The sequence below is a fragment of the Scyliorhinus torazame genome, chromosome 3 (assembly GCF_047496885.1).
Source record: "Scyliorhinus torazame isolate Kashiwa2021f chromosome 3, sScyTor2.1, whole genome shotgun sequence".
Lineage (NCBI taxonomy): Eukaryota > Metazoa > Chordata > Chondrichthyes > Carcharhiniformes > Scyliorhinidae > Scyliorhinus > Scyliorhinus torazame.
In genome coordinates this window covers 316,978,100-316,998,214 of record NC_092709.1, presented here as the reverse complement: position 1 = coordinate 316,998,214, position 20,115 = coordinate 316,978,100, and the positions used below count along the sequence as shown (strand labels likewise).

Genomic DNA, 20,115 nt, shown 5'->3' with positions numbered 1-20,115 from the left:
CCTCTGCATTCTTCCACCTGCTGCTCCGCTCCTTTTGTGCCCATTTTAGGACACACGCCCTGTCCACCAAGCGATGGAACCGCACCAATACCGCCCGCGGCGGCTCGTTAGACTTGGGCCTCCTCGCCAGGACTCGGTGGGCCCCATCCAGCTCCAGGGGCCTCGGGAAGGCACCCGCGCCCATCAACGTGTTCAGCATCGTGACCACATATGCTCCAGCATCCGACCCCTCCACTCCCTCCGGGAGACCCAGAACCCGCAGATTCTTCCTCCTCGACCGATTCTCCATGTCCTCGAACTTCTCCTGCCATTTCTTATGCAGCGCCTCGTGCGCCTCCACCTTCACCGCCAGGCCCAATATCTCATCCTCGTTCTCCAAGGCCTTCTGCCGCTCCTCCCAGATCGCCGCCCTTGGGCCTTCTGGGTCTCAACCAGCTTGTCGATCGAAGCCTTCATCGGCTCCATCAACTCTGCTTTCAGTTCCGTGAAGCAGCGCTTGAGAAACTCTTGCTGCTCTTGCGCCCACTGCGCCCACGCTGCCTGGTCTCCACCCGCCGCCACCTTGGCTTTCCTCCCTCGCACTTTTCGCTGCACCAGAATTACTTTTTTCATCGCTCCACTCCTGGTCCAATCCATACAGTGCTGGGGAAATCGTTCTGTCACCTTCCCACACTGAGAACCGTCGAACAAATGCCGCTGGGGCCCCTCAAAAGAGCCCAAAAGTCAATTTCTGGCGGGAGCTGACGAACGTGTGACTTAGCTCAGCATAGCCGCAACCGGAAGTCCTGAGTTTCTGTGCTTCTGAGGGTTGTTCTGTCGCTGAACCGATGGAGGCTTCAAAGCAAGCTAGCCAGTGGTTAAAAGCTGACGTGCATTGTCTGCTTGAGGGTGCAGCTGCAGGCGATCTGGCTTGATGCGGAGGTCCATTGCTATAAAATCTCTGCTTAATAAATTGATGCACTATCAATTACGACGAGACGAGAGTAGAGTGTAATCGAGGCTTTATTAAGCAGAGATGTGTAGCCTCCTACAGCTGCTGCCAAAATGGCTGCAGCTCGGTGAGCACACACATTTATACTCCGCCTGCTGGGCAGAGCCAGCAGGCAGGGATCTATCCATACCTGTAGTACAGGAGCCTTACCGTATGACTTCTCATAAACGTCTTATATACAAACAGTGGTGACTACCACACCCCCACAATCCAAAAAGATGTGCCGGGTAGGTGGACTGACCACACTAATTTTTAAAAAAATATTTTTATTCTCCTCCTTTTTCACATTTTCTCCCACATTTACACCCATCAACAATAAACATTAATCAGCAAGATATGTCAGTCCCCACAATAATAACGATCCCATCCGCCCACCAACCCCCAAACATCAGCCCGCATGTTTACATAAACAAATAACAAAAAGGAATCAGGGATCACCCATAGTCACCCTTAATCTACACAGCCCCCCTCCCCCACCCCACTCCACCCCACCCCCCACTCACCCCGTCAACTAATGTTCGATGTTATCCAGTTCTTGAAAGTGCATAATAAATAGTGCCCATGACTTGTAGAACCCATCCGAGCTTCCCCTCAGTTCGAACTTAACCTTCTCAAGGGTCAAGTATTCCAACAGGTCCCCCCGCCACGCCAGGGCACTGGGTGGAGAGGCTGCTCTCCATCCCAGCAGGATCCGCCTTCGGGCGATCAACGAGGCGAAGGCTATGATATCTGCCTCCGCTCCTGTTTCCAACCCTGGCTGGTCCGACACCCCGAATATGGCCTCCTGGGGACCCGGGTCCAGTTTCATACGCACCACCTTGGAAATTACCCGAAACACCTCCTTCCAGTACTCCCCTAGCTTTGAACAGGACCAAAACATATGAACGTGATTCGCGGGACCCCCCCCCCGCAATGCTCACACACATCCTCTACTCCTTCAAAAAATCGGCTCATCCTCGCCCTCGTGAGGTGCGCTCTATACACCACCTTCAGCTGTATCAGCCCCAACCTCGCACATGAGGTGGAGGCATTCACTCTCCGGAGCACCTCACAGCACAGGGCTAAATCGCTGGCTTTGAAAGCAGACCAAGGCAGGCCAGCAGCACGGTTCAAATCCCGTAACAACCTCCCCGAACAGGCGCCGGAATGTGGCGACTAGGGGCTTTTCACAGTAACTTCATTTGAAGCCTACTTGTGACAATAAGCGATTTTCATTTCATTTCATTTCATTCATTCACACCAGGCCCCCTCCTCCATAACCTCTCCCAGCTCTTCCTCCCACTTTGCTTTGATCCCTTCCAGTGGTGCCTTATCCTCTTCCAGAATAGCTCCGTACACCGCTGACACTGCCCCCTTCTCCAGTCCCCTTGTCGTCAACACCTCCTCCAGCAATGTGGAGGCCAGTTCCTCTGGGAAGCTCTGTATCTCCTTCCTGGCAAAATCCCAAACCTGCATGTACCTAAACACTTCTCCCTGCTCGAGCCCATACTTTGCTTCCAGCTCCCTCAATCCTGCAAACCGACCCCGAAGAAACAAATCTTTTAGCGTCTTAAACCCCTTCTCTTCCCATTTCCGAAAACTTCCACCCCACCTCCCTGGCTCAAATCTGTGGTTCCCCCGAATCGGCATTTCCCTTGACCCTAAACCCAATCCGAAGTGTTGACGAAACTGCCTCCAGATTTTCAATGAAGCTATTATTACCGGACTCCCTGAATATTTCCCCGGAGCTATCGGGAGCGGCGCCGTTGCAAGTGCCTTCAGCCCTGACCCCCTGCACAAACTCTCCTCCATTCTGACCCACTGAGAATCAACCCCTCTGACCCAGCTCCGCACTTTCTCCACGTTCGCCGCCCAGTAGTAGTACAACAGGTTCGGGGGACCCAAAACCCCTGCCTTCCTTCCCCTCTGTAGCAGCACCTTTCTCACTCTGGCCACCTTCCCTCCCCATATGAATGAGGTAATCCTTCCCTCAATCTCCCTGAAAAAAGACTTTGGCAGGAAAATCGGTAGGCATTGAAAAATAAACAGGAATCGCGGCAACACATTCATTTTAACCGCCTGTACCCGACCCACCAATGACAGAGGAAGGCCATCCCACCTTGCCAGATCGGCTTTCACTCTCCCCACCAAACTAGTGATGTCGTACCTGCGAAGCCTCCCCCACTCCCGGGCAACCTGCACCCCCAGATACCTAAAATGAGTCCCTGCTCTACGGAATGGCACTGCCATCAGGTACCCCCATTCTACCCGATCGAACGCCTTCTCGGCGTCCAATGCCACAACTACCTCTGTTTCCTTTCTTTCCGCCGGTGCCATAACAACGTTCAAAACCCTCCTAATGTTCGAAAACAGCTGCCTCCCTTTCACGAACCCCGTCTGATCCTCCCCTATCACCTTCGGAAGGCACTCCTCCAGCCTACCCGCCAGTACCTTCGCCAACACTTTTACGTCCACATTCAGAAGTGATATGGGCCGATACGACCCACACTCCGTCGGATCCTTATCTTTTTTTAGTAACAGGGAAATCGATGCCTGGCCCAAGGTTTGCGGCAACACCCACTTCCCTATCGCCTCCTCAAACATCCCCACCATCAGGGGTGCCAACCTATCCTTACATTTTTTATAATATTCCACCGGAAACCCATCCGGCCCTGCCACCTTCCCCGACTGCATCCTCCCAATCGCATCCTTTATCTCCTGCTCCACTATTGCTCCTTCTAATGTAGCCCTGTCCCCCTCCCCTAGCCTCGGGTACTCCAACCCACCTAGAAATTCCAGCATCTCACGGTCTCCCCCGAGTGGCTCTGACTGTACAACCTCTCATAAAACTCCTCAAAAAGCTTGTTAATCAGCACTGGGGCCACCACCAGCTTCCCTGCCCTATCCTTCACCTGAAGAATTTCACTTGCTGCTGCCTCCCTCCGGAGCTGACCTGCTAACATCTCCATGTTCTCCATGTTATCTCCATGTTCATAAACTGCACCCCTTGCTCGTCTCAGTTGGCACGCCGCCTTCCGGGTGGACAGTCGGTCGAAGCTCGCCTGTAGTTCCTTCCTCTTTTCCAGTTTCGCCGGGTCCCCATCCTCTGCATACCTCCTATCTACCTCCAACATCTCATCTATTACTCTGCCGCTCCAACCTCTCCTCTTTATCCACCCTGGCCTTAAACGAAATTACCTCACCTCTCACCACCACCTTTAGAGCCTCCCAGACGACTGCCTTCGACACCTCACCCGTACAATTGAAACCGACATATTCCTTAATTACCTTTTCAATTTTCTCACAGAACACTTGGTTCCCCAAAAGCCCCACATCCAGTTTCCACCCCAGTCTCTGCGTTGCTCCCTTCTCCAGCACCATATCCACCCAATGTGGAGCGTGATCTGACACTGCAATTGCAGAGCATTCCAACCCCTTGACTCCAGCCAGCAAAGCCTTCCCCACCACAAAAAAGTTGATCCGCGAGTATACCTTGTGGACCGCTGAGAAAAACGAATACTCCCGTTCCCTTGGGTGCAGGAACATCCAAGGGTCCACCCCTCCCATTTCCACCATTAGCCCAGCCAGCGCCTTCGCCCCCCCTGATGGGACCAGCGAGCGCAGCCGTGATCTGTCCAACCTTGGCTCCTGCACCAAGCTCCAGTCCCCCCACAACAATCAGCTCATGCGTGTCCAAGTCGGGAATAGCCCCAAACACCTTCCTCGCGAATCCCACATCATCCCAATTGGGACCGTATACACTTAACAGCGCCACTAATCTCCCCTCCAGCGCCCCTGTCACAATCACATATTTACCCCCCTGATCTGCCACCACCTTCCCCATCTGGATGCGTACCCTTTTGCTGACCAGCACCGCTACCCCTCGAGCCCTTCATCAAATCCGGAGTGAAACACTTGGCTAACCCAGCCTGACCACACTAAATTGCTCCTTAATTGGAAAAAAAAAGAATTAGGTACTCTAAATATTTTTTAAAAGGAGGTCCAGCCGGATGGGCAGGACTTGGGGTAATGGTGATGGTGGATAGGAGGGGCGGGGCAGTGAGAGGACCCCCCGGGCCGAATGGTGACGTGGAACATGAGGGGGTTAGGGGACCGATGAAGAGAGCGAGAGTTTTGCCCATCTGAAGAGTTTAAAAGCCGATGTGGTGATGCTGCAAGAGACCCATCTGAGGGTGAAGGACCAGATGAGTCTTAGAAAGGGGTGTGAGAGCTAGGTGTTTTGTTTGAGGTTTGATAGTAGAGCTCGGGGGCTGGAGATATTGGTGTGTAAGCGGGTGAGGTTCCAGTTGGAGAAGATGGTGGCGGATAGGGGGACATGTACATGATCATTACGGGTGCATTGGAGGGAGGCCAGTGGTGTTGGTAAGCGTGTATACCCGCAATTGAGATGATGCGGGGTTCATGAAGAGAACCCTTGATGCCATTCCAGATCTAGATACCCATGAGTTGATGGTGGGCGGTTTTGGAACACAGTGCTGGAGCCGAGGGTGGATAGGTCCCAGTCCTGCTTGCTGACCCCGTCGGAGGGGGGGGACATAGGCGTTGGCCGCGGTCATGAGGAAGATTGGGGAGGGGGTTGACGCGTGGATATAATTACACCGGGGGGGACCTGGAGTATTCGTTTTTACCCCGGTATTCAAGGCGTTTTCAAGGATTTACTTTTCGTGGTGGGAAAGGCGCTGCTGTCCGGAGTTAAGAGGGTAGATTATTCGGCAATTGTGATTTCGGATCACGCTCCACATTGGATAGACATGGTATTGGAGAAGACGGCAGCCTAGAGGCCAGGGTGCAGGATGGATGTGGGGTTATTGGCAGATCAGAGCATCTGTGACAATATAGGGAAGATGATTGAGGAGGATGTGGGGTTCAATCGCCAGTGGTTTGGGAGGCTCTGGCGTTAAGGTTGGAGGGGTGCCTTCTAAGGGTAATTGGGAAGGATCAGATGGGGTTCATAAAGGGAAGACAGTTGTCATCGGATGTGAGGAAGTTGATGAATGTGGTGCTCTCTCAGGCAAAGGGGAGATGGAGGTGGTGATGCGGAGAAGGCTTTTGATCGAGTGGACTGGAGTTATTTGATGGCAGCGTTGGAGAAATTTGGGATTTGGGCCGAGGTTTGTGGCATGGGTACATAAGGAGGCAATGGCGAGCATGCGCACAAATAATATGAATTCAGGGTATTTTGCATTGTACCGGGGAACAAGGCCGGGGTGCCCCATGTCCCCCCTTCTGTTTGCATTGGCTATAGAGCCCTTGGCCATTGCGCTGAGGAGCTCGGGCTTGTGGGAGGGATAGTGGGGGGGTTGGGGGTGGGGAGCATAGAGTGTTCTGGTATGCGGATGACTTGATGTTGTATATTTTGGAGCCGAGCTCTTCAGTGGGGGACATAATGGGGTGCTTCAGAGATTTGGGATGTTTTCAGGGTATAAATTGAATTTAGGGAAAAGTGAGTACCTTATAGTCTCCTCTCCAGTTTCATTTCATTTGGCGGCGTCTCACTTTGGATACCTGGGGTGCAGGTGGCCCAGGACTGGGCAGTTATCCCGAAGTTCAATTTCACTAGCTTGATGGGGAGGATGAAGACCAACTTGCTGAGGTGGGACAATTTACCTCTGTCATTGGCGGGCCAGTACAGGCAGTAAAGGTGAATATTTTACTGCGATGCTTGTTTTGGTTTCAGTGCATGCGGTCTTTTTGCCCAAGACATTTTTCAGGGGGGTGGACAGCAGACTATCTCCTCCTTTATCTGGGCAGGGAAGGTGGCGAGGTTAAGGAAAGTGATACTGCAGATGGGATAGCAGGTGGGGAGGGAGGGGGTCTAGGCCTCCCGAATTAGATGTATTACCATTGGGCGGCAATTGGAGAGAAGGTTCAGGGATGGAATAGGGAGGTGGGGGATTTGTGGGTGAGGATGGAGGCAGGTCGGTGTTGCGGCTCTGGCAACGGCACCGCTCCCGATGGCCCCAGCGAAGTGCTCGGTGATTCCAGCGGTGGTGGCCATGCTGAAGATCTGGAGGCAGTTTCAGCAGCATTTTAAGTTGGGAGCGGTGTCGGGGGGGGATGTCGGTTAGGGGGAATCATGGGTTTGAGCCGGGAAGGATGGATGAGAGGTTCCGCGAATGAGAGAATGGGATGAAGGACATTTAAGTATCTGTTTCTGGGAGGGCAGTTTGCGTGGAGGAGCTGACGAGAGGTTTGTGCTGGCAAGGGGCAAACGTTTCAGGTATATGCAAGTGCGAAACGTTGCGAGGAAGGTCATCCCGACCTTCCAGATAGCACCTGCCTCCTCATTGTTGGAGGCGGTGCTGTCAGCAGGGGTGTTGGGGGGTGGCCGTGGGGGGGGGGGGGGGGGGGGGGGGGTGGAGGGGGGGGTCGACTCAATGATTTACAGGAAGTTTTTGAAGGAGGAAGGGGTATCCATAATAATAATCTTTACGGAGGGGGTTTAAGGCACAGTGGGAGGTAGAGCTGGGGGTGGCACTGGAGGAGGGTCTGCAGTGGGAAACTCCTCTCCTGTTTAATTTCATTTGGCGGCGTCTCACTTTGTAAACACCTCCACATTGTGTGCGAGGCTGGGGTTGATACAGCTGAAGGTAGTGTACAGGGCACACCTTACAAAGTCTAGGATGAGCCGGCTGATCGAGGGTGTGGCGGATGACTGTGAGTGATGTGGGAAGGGCCCCGGAAACTATGTACATATGTTTTGGGCCTGTCCAAAGCTGGAAAGGTTTTGGAGGATGGTTTTCGGCACTATTTAGGGGGTTCTGCATACGGATGTGCTGCACGGTCCCCTAAAAGCCAAATTCGGCGTGTCGGACCTGCTGGAACTGCAGGCGAGTGCGGGGGCAGATGTCTTAGCATGGTGGGTCTTGTTAGGGTGGAGGTCAGCTTCTCCACTCTGTACCTCAGCGTTGCGGGGGTACTGTGGCGCACAAAGACTCCGTGAGACGAATAGAGTGAAGTCGATGAGGCTTTATTAAGCGTGTCTGTTCCCCAGCAGCCCGATAGTAAACTGGCCTGCGGGGGAAGGCACCGGCTTCTTATACTTCGCCTTCAGGGCGGAGTATGAGGTCAACGGCCAACCAGGACCCGGGATCTGTCAGCCAATGACATTAGGGCTTCCAGTCCCACATGACCCCCAATACATACTACCACATTCACCCCTTGTCAAAAATGAACCCGGCGGGGTGATGCTTCGTATGGTGGTAAGGGTTTACAGGGCTGGTCCTGGGAGGATAGAACAGTTACATGGTAGTACAGTATTGGACAGTATCGTCCTGTTACAACTATTTACAGAGGATATAGGAAAAACAAAATGTTCATTGGACAGTCCATCTTTGTTTTACATAGACGCCACGAGTCGGTCGGTCGGGCGGTCTGGTCGTCCGTGTCGATCGCCTCGGCCCCGGCGGTGGTGGTGGTGCTTGTACCAGCGTTCTCGCCTCCGGGAGCCGCACGGTTTCAGCTGTCGGTGCAAAGGGGAGGGGGACTGATCCTCCTGGGAAGGGGGCGGTCGCGGGGTGCGGCGGTGGCAGGAAGGGGGGCGGTTGGGTTGATGGTGTCGGGGGGGTGTGCGTGGTGCCGGCGGGCGCCAGATCCCGCAGGGAGACCGTGTCCTGTCGGCCGTCGGGGTACTCCACGTAGGCGTACTGGGGGTTTGCGTGGAGGAGGTGAACCCTTTCGACCAACGGGTCCGCCTTATGTGCCCGCACGTGCTTTCGGAGCAGGATGGGTCCTGGGGCCGCCAGCCAGGTCGGCAGCGACGTTCCAGAGGAGGACCTCCTAGGGAAGACAAGGAGACGCTCGTGAGGCGTTTGATTAGTGCTCGTACATAATAACGACCGGATGGAATGGAGAGCGTCCGGGAGGACCTCCTGCCACCGTGAAACTGGGAGATCCCTGGACCGCAGGGCCAGTAGGACGGCCTTCCAGACCGTGCCGTTCTCCCTTTCTACTTGCCCGTTCCCCCGGGGGTTGTAGCTGGTCGTCCTGCTTGAAGCTATGCCCTTGCTGAGCAGGAACTGGCGCAGCTCGTCACTCATGAAAGAGGACCCCCTGTCGCTGTGGACGTATGCGGGGTAACCGAACAGCGTGAAGATGCTGTTCAGGGCTTTAATGACTGTGGCCGCGGTCATGTCGGAGCAGGGAATGGCAAAAGGGAAGCGGGAGTATTCGTCCACTACATTAAGGAAATACGTGTTGCGGTCGGTGGAGGGGAGGGGCCCTTTGAAATCGAGACTGAGGCGTTCAAAGGGGCGGGAAGCCTTAATCAGGTGCGCTCCATCTGGCCTGAAAAAATGCGGTTTGCATTCTGCGCAGATGTGGCAGTCTCTTGTGACTGTACGGACCTCCTCTAAGGAGTATGGGAGATTGCGGGACATGATGAAGTGGTAAAACCGAGTGACCCCCGGGTGGCAGAGGTCCTCGTGGAGGGCTTGGAGGTGGTCAATTTGTGCATTGGCACATGTCCCGCGGGATAGGGCATCGGACGGCTCGTTCAGCTTTCCGGGCCGGTACAAGATCTCATAGTTGAAGGTGGAGAGTTCGATCCTCCACCGCAAGATCTTGTCGTTCTTGATCTTGCCCCGCTGTGCATTATCGAACATGAAGGCTACCGACCGTTGGTCAGTGAGGAGAGTGAATCTCCTGCCGGCTAGGTAATGCCTCCAATGTCGCACAGCTTCCACTATGGCTTGGGCTTCCTTTTCCACTGAGGAGTGGCGGATTTCTGAGGCGTGGAGGGTTCGGGAGAAGAAGGCCACGGGTCTGCCCGCTTGGTTAAGGGTAGCCGCTAGAGCTACGTCAGAGGCGTCGCTCTCGACCTGGAAGGGGAGGGACTCGTCGATGGCGCGCATCGTGGCCTTTGCGATGTCCGCTTTGATGCGGCTGAAAGCCTGGCAAGCCTCTGTCGACAGCGGGAAAGTCGTGGTCTGTATTAGGGGGCGGGCCTTGTCTGCGTACTGGGGGACCCACTGGGCGTAGTACGAAAAGAACCCCAGGCAGCGTTTCAGGGCTTTTGGGCAGTGCGGGAGGGGAAATTCCATGAGTGCGCGCATACGTTCGGGGTCGGGGCCTATTATCCCATTGCGCACTATGTAGCCCAGAATGGCTAGCCGATCGGTGCTAAAAACGCACTTGTCCTCGTTGTACGTGAGGTTCAAGGCTTTGGCAGTCTGGAGGAATTTTTGGAGGTTGGCGTCGTGGTCCTGCTGATCGTGGCCGCAGATGGTTACATTGTCGAGGTACGGGAACGTGGCCCGTAACCCATGTTGATCAACCATTCGGTCCATTTCCCGTTGGAAGACCGAGACGCCGTTTGTGACGCCAAAAGGGACCCTTAGGGAATGGTATAACCGCCCGTCTGCCTCGAAGGCTGTGTACTTGCGGTCACTTGGGCGGATGGGGAGCTGATGGTAGGCGGACTTGAGGTCCACGGTGGAGAAGACTTTATACTGGGCAATCCGATTGACCATGTCGGATATGCGGGGGAGAGGGTACGCGTCTAGTTGTGTGTACCTGTTGATGGTCTGGCTATAGTCAATGACCATCCTTTGTTTCTCCCCTGTCTTCACTATTACCACCTGCGCTCTCCAGGGACTATTGCTGGCCTGGATTATGCCCTTCTTTAGTAGCCGCTGGACTTCGGAGCGAATGAAGGTCCGGTCCTGGGCGCTGTACCGTCTGCTCCTAGTGGCGACGGGTTTGCAATCCGGGGTGAGGTTCGCAAACAAGGACGGGGGTTGCACCTTGAGGGTGGCGAGGCCGCAGATAGTGAGTGGGGGTATGGGGCCGCCGAATTTAAACGTAAGGCTCTGTAGGTTACATTGAAAATCTAAGCCCAGCAAGGTGGGGGCACAGAGTTGGGGAAGGACGTTAAGTTTGTAGTTTTTGAATTCCCTCCCCGTACCGTTAGGGTAATTATGCAGAATCCCTGGATCTGTACGGAGTGGGATCCTGCAGCTAGGCAAATCTTTTGTGCGCTGCGGAAGGTAGTTAAGGAACAGCGTCTTACCGTGTCGGGATGTATAAAACTTTCCGTGCTCCCGGAGTCGACTAGGCATGGCGTCTCGTGGCCGTTAATTAGGACCGTTGTCGTCGTCGTCTGGAGAGTCCTGGGCCGAGCCTGATCGAGTGTAACCGAAGCGAGCCGTGGTTGTAGTAGTGGGGTGGGGTCTGTTGTTGCCGTCCAAGATGGCGTCGGGGATGGACAAAATGGCCACCCCATACATCGCCCGTGGCTGAGGGGTCACAAGATGGCGTCGGGGGTGGACAAAATGGCCGCCCCCATGCGTCGTACAGGTCGGGGGCGGTCCAAGATGGCGGGGCCCCTCCTCCCCTCGTGGTGGTCGGGACCCAAAATGGCGGCGTCTGCGGGTCGCACATGGTGTGCTGGGGGGTCTGGGGGGCGCTAGGACCGCGCGGAGTTCCTTGACTGCGAGCGCCAGGGCCGCGGGCGCTAGGACCGCGCGGAGCTCCCTCGCCGGGGACAGCGGTGGTCGGGGCCCAGGCCGGCGGGTCAGTACTGCGAGCGCTGGGACCGTGAGGAGCTCCCTCGCCGGGGACGGCGGTGATCGGGGTCCAGGTAAGTTGCGCCGGCGGGTCAGGCGTGGGGCGCTGGACAGGGGTGAGGGCCCAGGTCGGCGGCGCCGGCGGGTCAGGCGTGGGGCGCGGGACGGGGGTGAGGGCCCAGGTCGGCGGCGCCGGCGGGTCAGGCGTGGGGCGCGGGACGGGGGTGAGGGCCCAGGTCGGCGGCGCCGGCGGGTCAGGCGTGGGGCGCGGGACGGGGGTGAGGACCCAGGTCGGCGGCGCCGGCGGGTCAGTCGTGGGGCCGCGAGCGCTGGCACCGCGCGGGGCTCCCTCGCCGGGGACAGCAGTGGTCGGGGCCCAGGCCAGCGGGTCAGGCGTGGGGCGCGGGACGGGGGTGAGGGCCCAGGTCGGCGGCGCCGGCGGGTCAGTCGTGGGGCCGCGAGCGCTGGCACCGCGCGGAGCTCCCTCGCCGGGGACAGCGGTGGTCGGGGTCAAGGTAGGTGGCGCCGGCGGGTCAGGCGTGGGACGGGGGTGAGGGTGGCGTTCGGGATGCGAAAAACCCCCTCCTCTCCGTGGAGAGTGTTGGCCGGCACCCAAATCGGGAGCGCCGGCGGCGGGTCATACATGGACTGCGGGGACGGGGGTTGGGGAGCGTAGGCGGCGTGCAGGGCTCCCAGTTCTCCCGGGACCGCGGTGGTCGGGACCCAAAATGGCGGCGCCTGCGGGTCGCACATGGCGTGCTGGGGGGGTTGGGACGCATAGGCTGCCTGTAGGGCTCCCTGTTCTCCCGGGACGGCGGCGACCACGCGGGATCGGCACACCACCACATAATGGCCCTTTTTCCCGCAGCTTTTGCAGATGGCTGCGCGGGCCGGACAGCGTTGTCGGGGGTGCTTCGCCTGGCCGCAGAAATAACAGCGGGCGCCCCCGGTGCGACTCGGCGTTTGGACTGCGCAAGCCTGTGGGGTGTCCGGGGGGGGGGGTAGGGGGTTTGCCGCGGCGGGTACGTACGGGGCCCAATGGCCTGCCGCGCGGTCGGGGCCGTAGGCGTGGGTATTACGCGCGGCTACGTCCAGCGAGGTTGCCAGGGCCCGTGCCTCAGAGAGTTCTAGCGACTCTTTTTCTAGAAGTCTTTGGCGGATTTGGGAGGATTGCATACCTGCAACAAAAGCATCGCGCATTAACATGTCCGTATGTTCGTTTGCATTCACCGACGGGCAGCTGCAGGCTCTTCCCAAAATCAACAGCGCGGCGTAGAACTCGTCCATCGATTCTCCGGGAGCTTGCCGTCTTGTCGCGAGCTGGTAGCGAGCGTAGATTTGGTTAACTGGGCGAACGTAGAGACTTCTCAGTGCTGTGAACGCCGTCTGGAAATCGCGGGTGTCTTCAATGAGGGTGAAAATCTCCGTGCTCACCCTCGAGTGCAGGACCTGCAGTTTTTGTTCGTCTGAGACTCGGCCTGTGGTCGATGTGATGTAGGCCTCAAAGCAAGTCTGCCAGTGTTTGAAGGCTGCTGCCGCATTCACTGCGTGGGGGCTGATCCTCAGGCATTCTGGAATGATCCTGAGTTCCATAGTCCTTTTTAGGCACGCTTAATAAATTGTGGCGCACAAAGACTCCGTGAGACGAATAGAGTGAAGTCGATGAGGCTTTATTAAGCGTGTCTGTTCCCCAGCAGCCCGATAGTAAACTGGCCTGCGGGGGAAGGCACCGGCTTCTTATACTTCGCCTTCAGGGCGGAGTATGAGGTCAACGGCCAACCAGGACCCGGGATCTGTCAGCCAATGACATTAGGGCTTCCAGTCCCACATGACCCCCAATACATACTACCACAGGTACCTACTGGAGTTTTTGGCTCTGGAGAAAGTTGACGTATTTTACAGCCATATTAATGACAAAGCAAAATCAGGATAGGGATAGTGCCATTGGTGGATGTACTGATAAAGGCAGTGAAATGACTGAATAGTGACTCTGACCCAGGAAACTAACATAGCATTAGACAAAGAGATCAAAAAAGATAGTGGTGGTGTGGGGGCAATGATTGATAAACCCAACTAATCAAACTTCGAGAAGGCAAAATCCCTGGTTCAGATGGAATGCACCTGTGCATATTAAAAACAGTTACAGAGAAGATGAGGCCCTATTACATATTGGATTCCGCAAAATAAATAACAGAATGAGTAGACACAGGTAAAATTGTAATATATTTGGATATATTTGCACACACAGCATGTGCAGTCAGGGGATGCAGCAGAACGGATAGCAAGCTGGTTTACAAAACAGAAAACAAAGAGTAGGAGTGAACAATAGCTACTGACAGAGCGGCACAGTGGCACAGTGGTTAGCACTGCTGCCTACGGCACTGAGGACCCGGGTTTGATCCTGGCCCCGGGTCTGTGTGGAGTTTGCACATTCTCCCCGTGTGGCTTCGCCCCCAAAACACAAAGATGTGCTGGTTAGGTGGATTGGCCACACTAAATAGGAAAAAAAAATAATTGGGTACTATAAATTCATATTTAAAAAAAACAATAGCTACTGGCACAAATGGTGTTCCATAAAGATCGGTGCAGAGACCATTGTCACAACTTATATTAAAAATCTAGACTTGGAAATTGAGTTCTAAGTTTGTGGCTGACACCAATGGGGAGTGTACTGAAGACAAAAAGAATGTAATAAAATAGGAAAACATTAATAATCTTACAGAATGGGGCATATAATTGGTAAATTAATTTGAATATAGATAACAGAATGAGTCATTTTAGCCAGAAGCGCAAGGAGGCCACATACTGTTTGGATAATAAAAGCCTGAATGAAGTAGATGAGAAAAGGATCTGAAGTACCAATAAACAAACTAGTAGAAGGAGCAATACAAGTTAATAAGGCAATAAAATAAAAACCAAACCCAGCACCGGCTTGTTTCAATTCAGGGAACCAAAGCAGTTATGCTAAAACTGTATACAATCTTGGTTACACTGCATTTGGAATACTGTCCACCATTCTGGTTCCTATACTGCAAAAGGTACGAAAATGTTATTCAGCAGGTTGATGCCACAATGGAAGCAATATACTTTTCAGGAAAGGCTGAAGGCCAGAGCTCTTTGAGAAAACAGGCAGCTGAAGGGTGACCTAATCAAGCTCTTTTAGGATGATGATGAAAGGGTAGATGTGGAGAAAATATTTCCCACTTATGGGGGGAATCCAAATCTAGGGGTCATAAATATAAGAAAGTTACTAATAATTTCAGTTCGGTATTCATTTCTACCCAAAGTGTGGTGAGAACATGGAAGTTGCTAACATGAAGGGTAGTTAAGGCACATAACACAGACGCACTTAGGGAACAGTAAGAAGTCTTACAACACCAGGTTAAAGTCCAACAGGTTTGTTTCGAATCACTAGCTTTCGGAGCACTACTCCTTCCTCAGGTGAATGAAGACGTAGGTTCCAGAAACATATATAGAGACAAAGTATATATGGACAACATATATAAAGACTCTCGATAACGCAGAATCGCCGAGCAGAAACTTATAGCCAAGTTCCGCACACATGAGTACGGCCTCAACCGGGACCTTGGATTCATGTTGCATTACATTCACCCCCCACCAACTGGCCTGGGCTTGCGAAATTCTACCAACTGTCCTGGCTTGAGACAATTCACACCTCTTTAACCTGCTCCATCTGGATCTGTAAAGACTTAATTACCTGCAAAGACTCATTCAAAGTATCGTATTGCATCTTTGACTTTGTCTATAATCTATGTTTCTGGAACCCACCTCTTCATTCACCTGAGGAAGGAGCAGTGCTCCAAAAGCTAGTGATTCGAAACAAACCTGTTGGACTTTAACCTGGTGTTGTAAGACTTCTTACTGTGCTCACCCCAGTCCAATGCCGGCATCTCCACATCATGGCATTAAGGAAAAGTAGATAAGCATTCAAGAAAAGGTAAGCTGATAGGGTTAGATGAAGGTTGTATGGAACATGAAAGTCACCATTTACATTTGAACCAAATGCACCGCTCATTTGCCACACACTCTAAGTAAATCAATGTAGAACAAAAAGTCACAATAAGAGGCCCCACACGGGGCTTAAAATCATGAAAGCATTATTATTGTAAATACAAGGAGTCCCGAAAAGGTTAGAGACAGATTATTTTACTCCAAATTAAAGAAAAGCAAAGCCACAAAGCGGCGGGGAGTACAACCAGTCCCAGCCGGGACCATCCAAAGATGCCGGTTCCCTTCTAGGCCGGCTTTTAACTGGAGGAATTAATGAACCCGCTGTTGGGCCTCCACCCCTCAGCGGGACAGCTCGGAGTCCATGAGCCCCATGGGAAATCAATGAGTCGTCCCCATGGATCCCGTGGGGGCTACAACAATTATATACCGTGTAGAGCAGTTTCAGAGGAAAACAATGTGGACAATACACGTTGACAATGTATATAAGGGGAGCTCAGTACAGGGAGAAGACTACGAGCAAAATATTATCAAGTACAAAGAAGCCATTTAATCACATTTATTAATTCAATAAGCATTTCCTAATTGTGGGATGGAGTTGGTCGAGGTCTCTCGAATTCAGTATCAGACTCCAAGACGTTTACTTCAGCATTGCAGGAGAAACATTTTTGCCCAGAGAGTGGTTAGAATGTGAAACTTGCTACCACATGGAAAAGTCACAGCAATTGGAACAGATGCCTTTAAAGGGAAGCAATAGAAGCCTTAGAAAGGTTGGAAAAACTTGGTTTATTCTCAGTGGAACGACAGAGGTTGACGGGTGACCTGATAGAAGTCTACAAAATTATGAGGGGCATGGACAGAGTGAATAGCCAGAAGCTTTTTCCCAAGGTGGAAGAGTCTATTACTTGGGGACATAGGTTTAAGGTGCGAGGTGCAAAGTTTAGAGGAGATGTATGAGGAAAGTTTTTGTTTACACAGATAGTGGATGCCTCGAACTCGCTGCCGGAGGAGGTGGTGGAAGCAGGCACGGTAGTGACGTTTAAGGGGCATCTTGACAAATACATGAATAGGATGGGAATAGAGGGATATGGGCCCCGGACGTGTGGAGCGTTTTTGGATAGACAGGCAGCATGGTCGGTGCAAGCTTGGAGGGCCAATGGGTCTGTACCTGTGCTGTACTTTTCTTTATTTTTTTTTTGTTCTTGTTCTTTGATGTGCTAATAGGATTAGACAAAGGGTGACAGGAGACTCATGTGGAGCATAAATAGTTGCATGGATCTGTCAGACTGATTGGCCTGTTTGTGAGATTGAATTACACTGAAATAGAATTACATGTAAAAGTGGACAACAGAATTCACTAGCATAAAGGAGGGGCGAGTAAATGGACACCAAAATGTATATTTTAATATTGCCGGGCCATGAAAAGCCTGTATCTGTCGGAGTCTAAGGAACCAAAGATCTCAGGCCCTCGATCAAAATGTTTAGAATTGTCAAAGGTAGACATCATGATCCGCTTGAAGGTTCCATCTAAACCATCAATTTCCATGCCCCACCTCTCTAACATTGGGGTTGAAAGGAAGTGCTACTCACTCCAGGCATGTCAAGTCTCTCTCTGATTTGACCGAATAGCCTTGTTGACTGAATAGTGCTGTTCCTAACAGTTCTGTAAAAAATGTCTTAGATCTCAGATTGCTTTTCTACATTACATCACCAAGATGCTGTTCAGTGGTTGTATGTTCGCACTTACGCAGTAAAATAAACTGTCAATATGGAGAACATGGCATGTGCCAAGGCATGGCATGTGCCAAGACAAAGTGGCACCAAAGGCAAAGAAACAATTAAAATATATTCATTCTTCGTCTATTTTTCCAGCGCCACATCAAAATAAATCAATTTTAAACTTTAAATAAGGTCATGTCACCCTTGATGAATGTCTTTAAAAAAAACATTATTTCAACTTTTACTGAAGAAACTGCCTTATGAATTTGAGCACATGATAGCATGGTGGTTATGTTACTGAAGTAGGTGTGTATTAATGATTAAAGGTACAGGAGCTCAAACCCCACCATGGCAAACGGGGAATGCAAATTCAATTAAATAATCTTTCTTAACCTATCTTCATACACACTTTTCCCCCCTTTGGAGAATTAGTCTTCTGCGTCAGGATCGTTCCTTCTGTGACCAACAAGTCCTGGTGTGGGACTCGAACCCAAAGCTTTTCACCCAGAAGTAGAGACACGAATGCCTCTGCAACACAAGACCGCCATATAAATTACTAAATAAAATCTAGGATTAAAAAAATTTAAGATCAGTGATGTTGAACTGCTGGATCGTTGTTCAAAATCCCATCTGGTTCACTAATGCAATTTAGGGAAGTAAATCTGCCATCCTTACCTGATCTGACCCATGTGTGACTCCAGACCCATAGCAATGTGGTGAATAGTGTCTGTGTTTTACAGCACAAAAAGAGACCCTTCAACCCATCATGTCTGCGCCAGCCATCAAGCAGCAATCTATTCTAATTCCACTTTCCAGTACTTGGTCCATAGCCTTGTGTGCTATGATGTTTCAATGCTCATCTAAAGACTTCTTAAATGAAGGTTTCTGCCTCAACCACCCTTTTAAGCAGTGAGTTCCAGATTCCCACCACCCTCTGGGTGAAAAAGCTTTCCCTCAAATCCTCCACTCTTTACCTTAAATCCATGTCCCCCTGGTTATTGACCCCTCTACTAAGGGGAAAGGTGTTTCCCCCCCCCCCCTATCGACCCTATGGGGGGCACGGCAACACAGTGGATAGCACCGTTGCTTCACAGCGCCAGGTTCCCAAATTCAATTCCCGGCTTGGATCACTGTCTGTGTCCGCGGAGTCAGCGCATTCTCCCCGTGCCTGCGTGGGTTTCCTCCGGGTGCTTCAGTTTCCTCCCACAAGTCCGGAAAGATGTGCTGTTAGGTAATTTGGACATTCTGAATTCTCCCTCAGTGTACCCGACTAGGGGCTTTTCACAGTAACTTCATTGCAGTGTTAATGTAAGCCTACTTGTGACAATAAAGATTATGTCCCTCATAATTTTGTACACGTTAACAACCCCCGGAAATAGTTTAGCAAGCCATTCAGTTGTTGTGGGATGGGCACTAAATGTTGGCCTTGCCCAGGGACACCTGCATCCCATGAGTGCACTTTAAAAGAACAGTTCAATGGACAACATGTCATCTCCTCTTCGAAAAAGTGATTGTACAGGGTTTGCTGAATTCTACCCGCCGAACTTCACATCCGTGTGACTGGTAGTCACTTCGGTCACCCAGCCCCTCTCCAAAAACAAACAATCCAGCCATGTTAACCGACAGGAGAAAGGAGTGAACCCTTCCAGTTCCAACTTTAAACTTCATTCGCTGTACAAGCAGCCTTCCTTAACTTGCCCCCCTCCACACAAAAAAAAACATGGAAGGAGAGATTGATTGTGTTTGTTACCTGACGTGACCTCCTGCTTTAAAAAAAAATCTGAAGGAGGTTCTGGGGCACGAGCCCAAAGCGAAGACCATGATGGCTGCAGCAATAATTCAGGGTGTTCGTCAGAAAAAAGTGACATTTTTTAAAAAATCTTGGCTTCGCTGCTTGCAAAGAAAACTGTACTGTGCTCACCCCAGTCCAACGCCGGCATCTCCACATCATGCAAAGAAAAAGACACGGCCCTGCTATTGGTGCAGTGCAGTCAACCTTACCCTCCCAGAGACGGGGATGAAGTTGTGAATTCCTTTAAATCAGATCACGTACACAAAACCGCTTGCATCACCGAGGCACTGGACCAAACTCACCTCACATCCATCTGAGCGCCACATTAAAATAAACATCCACAGCCTGCTGCATTCAATCTTTGCACCCCCGAACCTCCGATCGCCGCCAAGCTATTTTAAAGTATATATTTTCAAATCCACACACTGGGGAGGGGGTTTAAACATGCCATTGATTAAACATTTAATTCCTGCCATTGATCGGATTTTCTAACCAAACAACGGTGCCTATATTCCCCACCCTGTCAAGCATTTCCCACCTGTCACAGCTTTGCAAGCCTTCCAGTCAGACTTCCAGCCGCTCAACTTGGGAGCAACTTAAATCGCGCAAAGATGTTGCATTCGGGGTGCATGCATGCTATTAATCTGATCATCTTCTCCTTTAACAGCGGGAGGATTTTTTTTTAAAAGGGGAGGTCAGACTCACCGGTGAAGTACATCCTGCTGAACGTGCAAAGTTGTTGGGTTGGCGCGCGGGGGGCTGGTGTGCGGGCTCCGGGAGGGAGGGAGAGGCGGGGAGGGGAGGCGCTCTCTCCCGCTCCGGCTTGTCCTGCTGGCCGGCTCGCGCTCACACACCGCCCGCCGCCGCCGCAGGCCAGCCTCCAGCGGCACCCAGCCTATCAGCTGCACGGAGCCTGGGAAAACCACCCCAGCACCTCCTGCTGAATGCGGATTTAGCTCATCTCCAACTTGTCTCTGGCTCCGGGGGGGGGGGGGGGGGGGGGCGCAGAATTCAATCATTCAAGGCTGCAGCGTGACATTTTTTCTCTCCAGGCTGCTCCATATGTATGTGGGTGTGGGGCAGAAGGAGTCCATACCCATGTGCAAAAAATATTTTCACGATTTCTCTCCTCATTTCCC

The 20,115-nt window shown here is 52.4% G+C and overlaps 1 protein-coding gene across 2 annotated transcripts in view; it reads right to left on the bottom strand.

Annotated features, from left to right (window-relative positions):
* Positions 1–19,826, bottom strand: part of LOC140409259 (leucine zipper putative tumor suppressor 3-like) — a 344,557-nt gene extending 324,731 nt beyond the window's left edge. Inside the window, exon 1 of one of the 2 annotated variants that reach the window (XM_072497602.1) lies at positions 19,682–19,826. The gene's annotated coding sequence lies outside the window, so the exon portion shown is untranslated. Of the gene's footprint in view, positions 1–18,934; positions 19,091–19,681 lie in introns of those variants that run through there. The other variant, XM_072497604.1, reaches the window with a different exon arrangement.
* Between the last annotated feature and the right edge of the window lie 289 nt (positions 19,827–20,115).